The 14,291-nt window shown below is 32.0% G+C and overlaps 1 protein-coding gene across 9 annotated transcripts in view; it reads right to left on the bottom strand.

Annotated features, from left to right (window-relative positions):
* The window catches only part of LOC122519931 (ecdysone receptor-like), a 103,343-nt gene that overhangs the window by 51,522 nt on the left and 37,530 nt on the right, over positions 1–14,291 (bottom strand). For 6 of the 9 annotated variants that reach the window (XM_043639754.1, XM_043639753.1, XM_043639745.1 and 3 more), the window contains one exon: positions 3,837–3,889. The exons of the other annotated variants lie outside the window; for them this stretch is intronic. The gene's annotated coding sequence lies outside the window, so the exon portion shown is untranslated. The remainder of the gene's footprint in view (positions 1–3,836; positions 3,890–14,291) is intronic. 9 annotated transcript variants of the gene reach the window in all.

The following is a 14,291-nucleotide window of genomic DNA, read 5'->3' on the forward strand; positions in this document are numbered from 1 at the left end:
GACCTTGAAAAAAATATTCTTTTGTTATTTCACGTCTGCGTACAAACCCCGCGTCGTCTGTTTAATATTTCGAAATTCACGAATAGAAGAAGATTGAAAAGATATTATATGTTGAACGAGGGGGAGAATAACTGCATGCGATCGTTAAGGATCGTAATTGGGGTGTACAATTTCGAATTATACGGGCGATTAATTCGATGATCTTTCGACTATTCGAAAGAGAAGAGCGTGCGAAATGGGTAACTAAGGATAAGAAACCTCCTGGGCCTGGCTGAGAAGCGCGAATGAGATAGGCCGGTAAGAAAGGAGGGAAACCGGTCTCTCGCAAAAAGGAAGACATCTCTCGCGGTATGCTCTGACGTTGCACCAACTTCGCTCCTGCTCGGAAAGCCTCTGATGATAATCTCCTCTCTCTTTCTTTCTTTCTTTCTTTTTTTTAATCTTTCTTATTTCACTCCGCTTGTGGATTCTTCGTCACCATTTCTGGCCCCTTAACTCTTTTTCTTTATCTTTTTTACGTTAGCGAAATTTCCCTAAACGAGTCTTCCCACAGATTTATTGAACAATCGAACAGAAATCGTGTCTCTTCGCGAAAGAATAATAAAAAGTTACAGTTTGTATTACCAACGGTAGAAATCAAACGTAAGTACACGAATAGAATGAATATTTATTGAGAAAAAGAAAGGAAATTACGAGACAATTAAGAATATTTGAAATTATAGTGAACTTATCTTTTAAATTTCGAAGATAAAAAAAGAACGTAAGAACCGGATGTACATTACGATTCACCAAATTCCAGAAGCCAATAGTCTAACTGAAAGAGGATATTGTTAAAGTCGTTAAATGATTGGTTAGTCTCGTCGGCACGTCAAAGACTTTCCGCGTTTAATTACATTGGTCTTTGCGAAATCCCCACTCTCCTCTCTCTCTCTCTCTCTCACTCTCATTATTTCTCTCTCTCTTCGTCTTTCCCTCCTTCCTCTTCTATAAACAGATGGAGAAAGGCAACTGGATAAGATCTACGTTTGTTGAAACCTTCGACAGAAAATATTCACCATGTATGAATGAAAAATTCTAAGGAATTTTGGATGATAACACGAAAGCTGAAGAACGCTGATTATATCCAGTCAAAATTTCCTTGAAGGAGAATATCAATTAATTGTATAATTTTCTATCATTCTTCTATCCTAACGAACTATTATTGAAATTTTACACCAATGCGATAAAATGGAAACGTTAAAAGTAACAGAGAATTCAAATAATATTACCATTACTATTGACATTTTTTAACTTTCAACAGAACAAGACTCGTTGATTATTTTCGTTCGTATTTATTGACAAGTATTCGCTGTTTTTCTATGCTGGTTATCGTAATGTGTTTCTTTATGTTTTTAAACGGTATGTTACATAAAAGTATAATAAGTGATAGTTGAGGAATGAAAAATATTGTAAGCATCGCCTATCGTACAGACGTCTACCATATTTACCGATTAGAAAGAAAGGGAGAAGTAGTAAAAGAAAAAAAAACCAGCATCAACAACAACAACACAACGATAAAAAAGAAGAAGAAGAAGAAAAAGAAGAAAAGAAGAGCTAGTAAGGAAGATAAAAGAGAAACGAAAGAGATTGAGAGAATAAATTTGTGCGGGCATTTGTAATGACGCGACGCATACACGAAAGAGAAAGATGCATCTTTCCTTTTGTGTGTATGTATATATAAGTATATGCGTGATAGTCTCAAACACGTATGCATATTCACTATCACTGGATGGCATATTGTGCCAGTGCGGCGCGACAAACGTGCCTCAGGAACATCAAACGCATCATCAGCATACGCACACTTGTTCACAATGCGTTCGTATCGAATCGTCCATTTGTATTCTTCAGTGGTTCTCAACGTTGCATATTTCTTTCTATTTCATCGCCATCCAATGTCGCATTGCGCGGGACGCGTCGTTGTTCTCGAAATAATTATATTTTCTTTGTCAACAATACTCTTAAGTAATAGTCGATGTAAACAAATTTTTTAATATACTACATCACTAATTTTACAATTCGTTTACGATAATTATAAATTACGTTTATAAGTATGAAGTTAATCGATAAATAAAAAAAAAAAAACAAAATTAAAAAAAGATCCATCGTTTCGACTAGAAAGCTAATTTCCAGTTAGATACGATCGAGCGACTTTTAAATCGTTCCCGTGGGATGGATCGCTTTTTCTTCTTTCGCGAAGAAGCGTGACGCAGGAGATTAAAGAAACTGTCCATTCGAGGAAGGTTCGTTCGTTCGTTCGTTCGTCTCGGTACGCGGATTGTATTCGTGCTAAAACACGAATCCTTTTTGTACAAAAGCGCAAGATAAGAGAGAGAAAGAAGTTTCTAGCGACATTCCCAAGAATAGTTGGAAATATATAGGGTAGAAGAAAGAGAAGAATACGACAAAGTGAAAGAAAGAGAGAAAAGTATTCGACTTTTCTTTCGACTTGTACGAACTTTTATCTCTACATTTTCTGACGAAGTTGTACAATATAATACGTAAGAACCGGATCAGCCTTTAATCATAATTATCTCGAGATAAATTATTATTTTCTTAATATTATATACCAATATAATTAAATTAATTGCTTGAATAATAAATTTACGATTGAAATGTTGAAAAATATGATAATAATATTACGCGAATGCGTATACTGAAAGAAAATAAACGATGAGTAAGTAGTTATAGAGTAAAAATGGGGAGACGCGCAAATAAAAGATGGCGTCAAGTTTTTTCGGCCATTTTTGGACAAAATCTCGGAGAACTCACTTCGCGACTTTAAGCGTCGATCTTTTCAAGAATATTCGGGTCAAAATGGACAAAGAAGGTATCACCGGAACGGTCAGAATGGCACGAACAAAGCTACGTAAAGTCTTGTTACTTTTCTCTTGTCGTTTTCGAAAAAACGGAAAGAGAAGTCAGCGGTAGAGGACAGCAGGTTAGAAAGAAGCATGCACGCGCGGTAGGTAAAGAAGATTCACGATCCGCTGAAAGAGATTTTTTAACGCGATAACTTTGTCTCTCGCCTTTTCTTACTCGGGATACAACGAATGTTTCTTTATCGTTCTCTCTTCTTCTCTTTTCCTTACTCTCTTAAGCCTCCGCACCGATTGAAGAAAGAAGGATCCGGGCTCGAGAGTAGGTGCGGCACGGCTCTGATCCCGAAGGAATGTAGTTGGCCGTGAGAGGAGCAAGAGACTTCGGCAAAGAGAAAGAAAGAGAGAAAAAGAGAGAGAAAGAGAGAGAGAGAGAGAGAGAGAGGGAAACAGAGAGAGACAGAGAGGAGCATCGTGCTCTGGGAAAAGAAAAATTAAGAGAGAGAAAAAGAAACAACAAGTTTCGACTCACTACTACTATTCACTACCACAAAGAAACAACTTAAGCCTGTTATATATATGTATATACATGCGCGAACGTATCCGTGAGGAGAGCTTGGCGAAAGTAATAGCGACGACTCGTAATCGGCCTTGAACCTACCAGCAGGATCACCGATCCGTTCTGCGTTTGCGAATGCATCACGAGAGGAAGATGTGGGCGTTCATGAAAAACGACTCTTTCGTAGGGAGCCACCGAAAATGTATTTTTTAGGAACCACGTGTTGTCCTCATAAGATACGTAAAACCATGTAGTAGATAACTGCCAGACGTTGATCGAATGTGTCATAGGAAACGTGTACGTTTTGTAATTGTAGTTTTTAGAATTATCGATGGCACGTGAATATAAAAATTATTTTTAATGTTATCGATTAATCTAAAGGGTAAATTATAAAAAGTTACAAAAATAATATTCTTACTTACATATAACCAATCTATCGTAAGAATGAAAGTGCCTTTCAATATTGGAAACCCACCTGCAATGAGAAAGAAAAAACAGATAGAGATTAGGTAAAGAAACAATATTATCTTTATCTTACACATATATTCTTACTTATAGATACGTTTAGTGAGATAGTATATTTACGACTATAATCCAGTGGTTCTCAAACTTATGATAATGTAAGAGCGTTTATTTTTCTTGATATTAAAAATAATAACAATATTATTGTTTGCTAGCAAGATGATACTACTTTACAACTGAATAGAAGTAGTCTTTTTGTTGATCGCGTTGCAAACGAAAGAAAAAGAAAAAGAAAAAGAAGAAGAAGGAGAAGAAGAAGAAGAAGAGGAGGAAGAAGAAGACATGAACAGAACGTGTCTTCTTCGCGGTATGTATACAATACATACATGCTCTACGATATATCGTACAAGGTTCTCGTTTGCGAGCTTGCTCTCTCTTTCTCTCTTTATTTCTCTCTCACGGACTGAGAAACTGTTTGGCGGGACAATGGAGAGGTTGTATCCGAGTAGACAGAGCCGGTGTATTGTTGCTCGATGTCAGTGAGAAGCAGCAAGTAAAGGAGAAACGAGTAACATAAGTGTGTGAGAAAGAAAGAGAGAGATAAAGCTAAAAAAACGAGAGGAACTAGGAGCAAGAAGGACACAATATCATCGAGGACAAAAGCGAGACAAGTCGCATCGGAGAGGAAAATACACTAAACACTGGCCAAGTTCTCCACGTGCCTCTTCTCCTCATCCTTGTTCTTGTTCTTGGCTTTTCTTTGTGTTCTACCAGACGGGAATATGAATTTCGTTGTTGTACCCAACTGCTGTTAACCCTTTTTGTCATTGCTATATATATATATATATATAAGGATTTTTATTCAAAGAGACAAATTTGGAAATGTTAAATTAACATTGTTAATGTTAATTGTATGTTTAATACGATTAATATTAATGTCAACTGTTGTTGACAAATTGTAAAAATTGATATAAATTTGATTTTAGCATTGTTTTAATTTTTATGTAATTGTTTAAACTCATGTACAATTGTTGTTTTAACGTTCCTGTGCAGTGATTACTTCGGGGGATCAAAATTTCATCGAAAAGAATGTCACATCGAAATTATTTAAATATTCAAAGTACGTTAATAAGAATGTAATGTTTAAAACAAGCTGAAATATAAAGAGAGTACATTAGAGTATTAAAATAATTGTTAATTAATCGATAGAAGTGTTTATTGTTGTTTAAAAGCTCGGAGTATATGTTCTGTGTACCGTCTTCCTCAAAACTCCCCTTCAGATTGGCACGTTATCCTCTACGAAAGTACTTTTATTAAATGATGTTTATATGACTTTCCGAACGTTGCGCATGTTTATAAACGGAATAATCCACTTAATTACTAAAATTTAAGATTATAACGTTCAGATTTTAGTATCTTACCCTTGAATTCATCACTGTGCAGGAGCGGTTAAATAATTACATAAAAATGATAAAAATGCTAAAATCAGAACGTTTTATAATCTTAAATTAAATTTATTAGATGAATTATTCCTTTTATACACATGCGCAACGTTCGGAAATTCTTATAAACAACATTTAATAAAAGTATTTTCATAGAGGACAACATCCTAGTTTGAAGGAGAATTTCGAGGAAGACGTTACACAGGACATATACTCCGAGCTTTTAAGCAACAATAGACACTTGATTAATTAACAATTATTTTAATTCTCTAATACACTCTTCTTATATTTCAGATTGATTAAACACATTTTAGTTTAAACATTACTTTACTTTAAACATACTTTAAGTATTAAATAATATTTCTATGATATTCTTTTTAATGAGAATTTTATCCCCCGAAGTCATCACTGCATTATTAATTGACAATTCAACAGTTTTTTTTTTATCAATTTTTTGTATCAATCCGTGTAAAAAATGTTCATCGAACTTACGCGTTTATTCTGTCGTTTTTCTTTATAAAGATTATATTGTATTATAATTTTCGTATATTTATATATTTGATACGTGAATTTAACGAATTCAAATTTGTTGATGATTTTTTTGTTTTAATCAATCTGGGATCGAAAATCTGTAACATCAAAACTGTTGCCTTAACGTGTTAGTTTTTTCTTTCAGAAAGATTACTTCATTCGTATATTTCAATTCATATAAATAATTTAATATGAGAACTCTCCCCCGTCAAATGTGTGCACGTAAAAAAAGGATTTTTGTTGCTACTGAAATAAGGCTTAAATGTATTTAAATCATGCTCTCGTTTTTCGATCTCTCGGTTATAAGAAAAGAAAAGAAAATCAGATTATCGTCCAAAGGGGGAAGTTTATAATCCTAAAAGAATCTACGGTTACCATAAATGTCAATGATAAAACGTTCGTGAGGACAGATCGGTAGGATTTTCTTTAACAAAATCGTTCAAGTAATTTCTTCGTACTACCTCTTACAACGTTCTGAGAGTTTTTGAAAACAATGCCTCAGCTGGCTTTAAAAACGTACACAGGAGAACATACGCCACGTTGTGGATGAGCTTAATAAAGCTTCGGAGACTTGGCAAAACGATTCTCTTTTTCTCTCTGTCTCTCTCTCTCTTTCTCTTTATTTTTTCTCACGTTCGAATGCTCGAAAGAGAACGAAAGTTGGTATGTTTATGATCGTGTTCCTCTTTCGAAATGTCGGAACATTTTGCATTGTAACCACTGAAATGGCTAACTTTCATACCTTTTTAACGTAATACGTAATAATAAAGTCGTGTGTATTTATTTCCAGCTTTCGAGTAAAAACAATCAAAATCTGAGGATGTGAAAACGTAAAAGATAAATTTAATTAAATTCCCGAATCGGAATTACTTTTTAAATATTGGATAAAATTTCTTTACCGATAGATTGTTGACTTTTGAGATAATATATTTCGTAAAATAGAATTCATTTAATTCGATGGGAACAAAATAAAGGTGTAATATCGTACGTAGAAAGTAATGTTACTTGGTTGGAATCGTAGGATTCGTGACACGTCTAAACGAGTAAAGAAGAGAAGAAAAAAACAAAAAAAAAAGAAATAAAGAGAGAGAAATTGTTATAGTTCATTCGGCAACAATTTTGGCACAAGGCCGTTGCTGTCCAAAATTCGCTAACTTCTACTTTGCCGACCTATATTCTTCGTTGTCGACATCTAAACAGAGACAGAAAAGAGGGAGAGAGAGAGAAAGAGAGAGAAAGAAAACGAGAGATGAACCTAATTGCAATGTTTCTGTTAATTAACCCTTTTAACTCGTACGTCAAACTAGAGATAACAGAAAAGATCATCATTCGTTGTTGTAGCATAATTTTATTGATTATTTAAATGATTGCATTTCGATAAATTGTGTTTATGCAAATTGCCCAGAAGAAAATATTTTATATTAAAATATTTCATTTACATATAAAAGTAACATATTATATGAAATTAAATTGTAAATGAATCTAATATTAAGTTAAAATGATAAATAGATTATATACCCATATATGTGTCGGTAAAGATGAAAGAAGAAAAGGACAAAAATGTATGCAAGTATTGTAGGGAAGAAAAATCGTAGTGAAAAAAAAAAAAGGAATATGTATATATTGATATACGAGTATATTAAAAAAAAAAAAAAAATGAAAATATATAGATGGAAGAGAATAAGAGATGGTATATAAAATTTCATGACGTTTCTTGGCTACCTTGATAAATGATATTTCTCTATCAATTCACCGGAATATGCCGCAACTCACTGTCTGCGGGAGTATTTACGAATGTTTACAAACGCATAACTTCGACGAGTCGAGTACAATAGATTCTTGGCATGAGACCGAAATAGTGCAAACTGCCAAGTGCAAGGACCTATGTTTAGTTATGTACCTTCCTCCTCTCTCTCTCTCTCTCTTGTGATCTACGATCTGACGCATATCGTCTTACTAATCAACCCTGAAAAGATATCATTTCCTTGTTTAGATAATAACGTCATTCTCAATCGTCCACAATACGATTTCTTTTTATTTCGGTAATAATTAATTGAATTTCTTTATTTTTATTTTCCTTTCTCTTCCCTTTTTTTCTTCTGTATATTCGCATAAGCTTCACAATTGAAAATAAAATATCGTTTATTAAAATATCACAATTCGTCAATTAATTTGAGAAATAAATAAAATACGATTGACGAGTAAAATGAAATATCGTTGTTTAAAGGAAAAAAAAAAAATGATATATTATTATAAAAAGAGAAATTTTGCCCGTCACACCCAACCGAGGAAAGAAACTGAGACGCGTCGAGTTCTTGATATGTATTATATATAATACATATATACATGTATATACATACATAGTATATATCCGATAAAACTAATAATAAAGTTCACTTTAAAGTGAGCTATGTATAAAGTCGTTAATCCAAGCTCGAACGCGTTTCTTCTGGCCAATGTACCGTCGTCCTGACTCGGCCTTGCACCACCTTCGCCAACCCTGGCCGTGCCTATATTTAGAAGAAGCTCGAAAGTCGATGTCCAGGTCGTGGCGTACCACAAATATAACGATTCTCTCTCCTTCTCTCTCTTTCTATTTCTTTTAAGAAGAAGAAGAAGAAGAGGTGGGGAGGAAAGGGAGGGGGAGAGTGCATCGAGCAACAAAGTCTTCGCCCTCGTCGAAACTGAGGGTTGCCAAGAGTAGTGTGTTCCACTCTGTAACTGTGGCAGGTGCCAAGAAGCATCGGCTGATTGAGCATTACGTCACCAACAAGAGGTCTTTGTACAGAATTACTTTGCTACGTCTCTCGATCGAATATTCCTAAACGATGTAAACTAGATCCCCCATTATAGCGGTTAAAAGGATTCTATCTTAAGCTTCTGGAAATTTTGTTTTATGTTATTATTTTGAAAAAAAAAAAAGAAACAGGTACGTGAGGTTATATCTAAAGTATTAGGAAGATGAGGATACGAATAAAATAATGTTTATATTGTATAATTAATTAAACGTATTATATATAAAATAAGAGTCAAACGTATAGGGAGATGAACGTTGAAATTTTTTTATTTCACATTGCATTTAAGGCCCAATTTAAAACGAAGCTATAAGCAATACGAATGAAACAATGCATATATTGTATAATAAATAAACAAATTTAGGAAAGTTTAAAAATTATATATAATATATATGACTGTATATTTTTCAAATTAGTAGGGACTTGTATTCGTTGAATCACCACTCAACTTATAATATAATAATATAGGAAAAACAAAATAATTCGTTGCATTGATTTAGGTGATTACAATAAGTAAAACATTTGAACATTTAAATAAAACAAATTAGGAAGGAAAAGAAGATTTCAATTGGTCCATCGATGTTCTACAAATTTTTAATAAAATTGATAGATTATGATAGAAAAAATATAATTATTATATAGCGAAATTTAAAACGTTAAATGTTTCGAAGTTAAGAACTAACAAGAAAATATCTTCTTTTGCAATAGCCGATTAAGGGACTATCGCATTCGTTGGACGTTAAAAGTAACTTGTGCCAAGTAACGGCGAGCGTAGTTTTCCTTCGTGTCGCAGACTATCGGCCGCCGTCCAAAAGCATCATACGAATAGCTTTCAAATAAATACTTACACATAACGAAATAACGTTTAATATTGTAGTAATCGGATAACACTAACAGAGACCATATTTTAATTTATTAAATCATTAAATATGAGATGTGTCCAATTTCTAGCTGAAAATAATCAAAATAATCAGACCTTCCGTATATACGAACTATATGACGATCTAATATTTATAATAATAAAAAATATATACAATAATAATAAAAACTATTTAATATATGACGATCTAATATTTATAATAATAAAAAAAAAAGATTTGTTATCGATCGAAAATAAACGATCTATGATTTGATCGGCCGGATTAATCGATCTTCTTGTAAATTAATTTGTTCTATCAGAGACTGTAAAATTAGAAATATAAAAATTTGTTTGCAGTTCTTGCCTGGATACGAGGATGATTTGAAAAGTTTTCAATTCTCAATAAAATCAAAAATCAAAACGAAACGAATAAATTTAAACGTTGAATGAGAAATTAAGTGGACAATTTTTAGAAAAATTAATGCAACGAGTATTGTTAATCGCGTTCTCTTCGCGTTGCATTGAAGCGAGTTACGAAAGGATAGAAAGAGAAAGAGAGAGAGAGAGAGAGAGAGAAAGGGGGAGTAGAAAGAGAGGAAGGAAAGGAGAAGGGAAGAGAGATCGAGAGTGACCTGGTTACCCTTAAGAGGACCTTGCCACTTCGAGCAGGAGCATAGCTATCGGGTTACCAGTTTCTCTCATTACGCGGAACGCGTGCCAGACTTCGACCTTTTTCTTTACCATGAACGACAACTTCACGTAGTCGATCATCAATTTTTCTCTATTCGACTTTTTCTATTACATCGTATATACCTTTTCCTACAAAACTTGAAAGTTCGTTAAAAAGAAAAAAAAGAGACAAAAAAAGAAACAAAGTTCTTTTTCGCTTGCCACCAATTGAGTTTCCTCTATCGGCAAAAATAATTGGAAATTCGAACTTTTTTAAAATAATAAATATAGTATCATGTCACGTAATAATTATCTTTTATATTATAATGAAGTATTTTATTTTTCATATTTATAAATCATGAAATATTGATATTATTATTGTTATTTTTTCCTATTACAAATAACGGAAAATTGAAACGTTTCAAATGAGTATATCTGTTATAATATTATATTATGTACATCTATAGTAATCTATTGTTAATTATATTTGTTTTAATTCGTCAAATTTAATTCGACGATATCCACGATTTCTTACTGGGAATAATACAAAATTTGGAAACATTTCAAATGGGTATATTGTATCGCATTATGTATTCTAATAGGATAATAAATTTGTGGTCGATAAAATATTTTAGTTCTCGTGAGATTTATCTCGACCACGACACGTCGGTTAATTTATTTTTCCAACGGCAAAAACGTTACGTAAATTTGACAAATTCAAATCACGCGAATCGTACGTCATTTAAAATAATAATTTAATCAAAGTAGGATAAACGTAAAAATTAAAGGGACCAACATTATCGGTGGTAAAACCTTCTATGCGTTACTTCGTTAATAATAATTGTTCACATATTACGCTAATCGTAATGTCAAGATAATTTAACCCATTACAGAAACATCCGATTCATTATTTTTAAGTTAAATAATCTAAAAATTATAAAAAATATACATTGTTTAAAAGAATTAAAAGCCTAAAAACTTGTGCAGACGAAGTTTAAACTTTCACAATCCAATCTTTTAAAATATTTTATCCCATCTTGTATAAAACTGACATAAGATATAAAAAGAAAGAAAAAGAAATAAGAAAAACACAAGAACTAAAAGATAAAACACGTGGTATCTCATCTCGAGATTAATGAAATGTATTCGTTCTCGAGAAGTTAAATCGATCATCTCGGGTTCACCGATCACCTTGGCCCGCATTTTCTTATCGACCTCATATGTCCGCACGCGTTCAACGACAATGATTGTCAAAGACGGCTCGCAAAACGCATAGCAAATAAATCCCCGATAATTAAAGCCCGTTCATTATGCAAGCGTACAAAGAAAATGCAAACGCAAACAACTAGTGCTAACTCAAACGCGTTTATCATTCTCGTTGATCGATTGATACGAATCGACAACGTCATATAACGTCAACATAACGTTACAATTAGAGCTACGTGAATTCGATGCTAAGGCTAATCTTCAAAATTGTATACACATTACTATACCGTTTCGGAATAACAATTTATTTATTTTTTTTTCAAAACGACGACAGAGAAACCATTTGATTATTAATAGTCGTCAAAACAACGGGACTGTCCAATCTTTTGACTTCTTTTGGTCATATTTGAATGAAAAAAACAAAAAGAAAAAACAAAATAAAAACAATTATCTCTGGCCGTAGATTTAAAAGAAAATTAATTAATTTAATTTTTTTGAATGATAATCGTGTTAAGCAAACAAAGTTGGTAAATAATTTAACAATAAAAGTTGAAAATAATTGGACAATATTGATTTACAACATTTTATTATATACTCTGGGTGATTATGATGATGCTTGTAAAAATAGGTCAAAAACGAATAGTGGGGGGTAACAATTTTTTGTCGTTGGAGGCCTCGTTTTCGAGAAAATCTTCTGTCGAAAATTCTAAATTTAAATATCTTCTGCTGTTATTAGATTTATGATGATCATGGTAGGCATCTTACCCAATTAATCTCTGCTCTGTCCTCGGTATCATCCTACTGTCTGGACAGTGATGATTTAAAAATCGTTGATATATAATACTCGACTGCTGGCGTTGCGTGATGTTAACAATTCGACGGATAAACACAAACTAAACTTAAGAAGAAACAAGTAGCATAACCGAAGTCAAAATGTAAACTTTACGAAGGACAATTAATGCAAAAACGTAAACAAGAAATATGTTTGTTGTTATTAAAATAAGCGGAATAAGATAGTTCAGTGTACTTATACTCAACGGAATTTATTAAACGTAACCTGATTTTTTCTGATAACGTAGCCTTGACAAACCAAAAAATATTACTCTATTTTCGACTTACTTTACATTTAGAATCACCCCCCGCTTAGTTGTACCACTCGTCTAGATATAACCCGGATACCAGTGGGTCTTCTTTTTCAATCTTATTTTTACTTCATATATGTATTATATATAAAAAATTAGATATGATAGAAAGTTTGTAATTAACTTTCTGCAAATCCTAAAATAAATTTCTCTATATGCGAATATTGAAGCTTTGCATTACAAGCGTATATGAATTATTTTTAATTTGCAATAAGAGTTGGTACGAATGACTCCAATTAATCATTGTATTTAACTATTAATAATAATATATATTTCATTCAGGGAGCAATTATCTAATCATAGAAATCAATAAACAGTTTTAATATATCATCAAAATTGAAGATAGTTTGAAACAAAAATTACGTTACATCTTTTTGATTACTATCTATTATGAATAATTAATACAAAATATTTTTTTTACTTTCTCCAATCAAATTAATAATTAACGAGATTCTTCCTACTTTACACTCTTATCACGAATTTCAGATTAATTGAAAACAACGTTACGATTTAATTTAATGTCAATTATGTTCGGTAATAAAAATTTTATTTTCGTTTTTTTTTACTTCTACTTCTTCTTCTTCTTCTTCTAATCCATAATTTACGAAATGCTTGCATACTCTCTTTCTCTCTCTCTCTCTCTCTCCCTCTCCCTCTTTCTTTCTCTTTCTCTTCATGTTCTAATTAAATTGGAAAATGTAATTACCACGATTTCGATCCAACGAAAGGGTTGTAGAAACGATAGGAGAATATGAGTACGAGTACGATGAAAAATTAATACCTTTGGTGTAAATCTTTAAAAAGCTGACTATAAAAAAATCATGTTGATTCTATCACCGCTGAGATTTCATTTCTCTCGAGTATAATTATTAAGATTTTCTTCTCTTTTTTTATTTTTTTAATATTCTGTTCTCTCTTTGTTCGAGAAATTACATAAAATCGACGCTGAGAGAAAATTTTATTAAAAGACATTTTTTTCCCAAGTATTGTTTCGTATTAAAATGATAAAACGTAAGTGTATAACAAGAATTATTATTCAAATTAAAAATATATTAAATTAAACATCTCTAATGTGTAGCTAAAAAAAAAAGAAAAAAAATAATTCAAAATAGAAATTTATTGGTTGAACATTTCTGAGAAAAGAGAAAAAGTAATTATTAAAAATGATCAATTTATTATTTATGTATCACCAACTGTTATTATATCGTCTCGATTAAAATTCAAATCAGAAAGAAAATTAAAAAAAAAACTATCGTATCAAAATACGAGAATGGGTTGCCAAGGTTTTCAATCTATTCCTTTCTAAAAGTATAAACATTTTTTAAGTGTAACTTCATAGCCAAAAGTGACGATAAAATTCGATAGTCGATCGACAGTTGAATGAAATTATGGAATGTTTCAGTGTTAGTGTGGTATATGCGTGTATGCGTTGTTTTATGAGATACCTCGATCGATAGTTATTGTACGATACGTTTATTTATGGAACAATAAATGGGGGATGTTACATATCTTGACAATGTTCGACATATTTTAAATGATTGTTAATTAATCGAAAAAAATGTATATATTATAACTTAAAAACACGGAATATAAATTCGACGTACCGTCCTCTTCGAAATCAAACACTATACTGAGTCATTGTCCCCTATGAAAGTTCTTTTATTGAATATTATTTATATGTTTTTCAGAAGAATAAATTCTATTTATTACGTATAATTATTTTTTTTTATACATAAGTTACCTTCGGAAATTTATTATATGGGTGTCATAT

Source organism: Polistes fuscatus, unplaced genomic scaffold, assembly GCF_010416935.1.
Source record: "Polistes fuscatus isolate 324 unplaced genomic scaffold, CU_Pfus_HIC Scaffold3, whole genome shotgun sequence".
Lineage (NCBI taxonomy): Eukaryota > Metazoa > Arthropoda > Insecta > Hymenoptera > Vespidae > Polistes > Polistes fuscatus.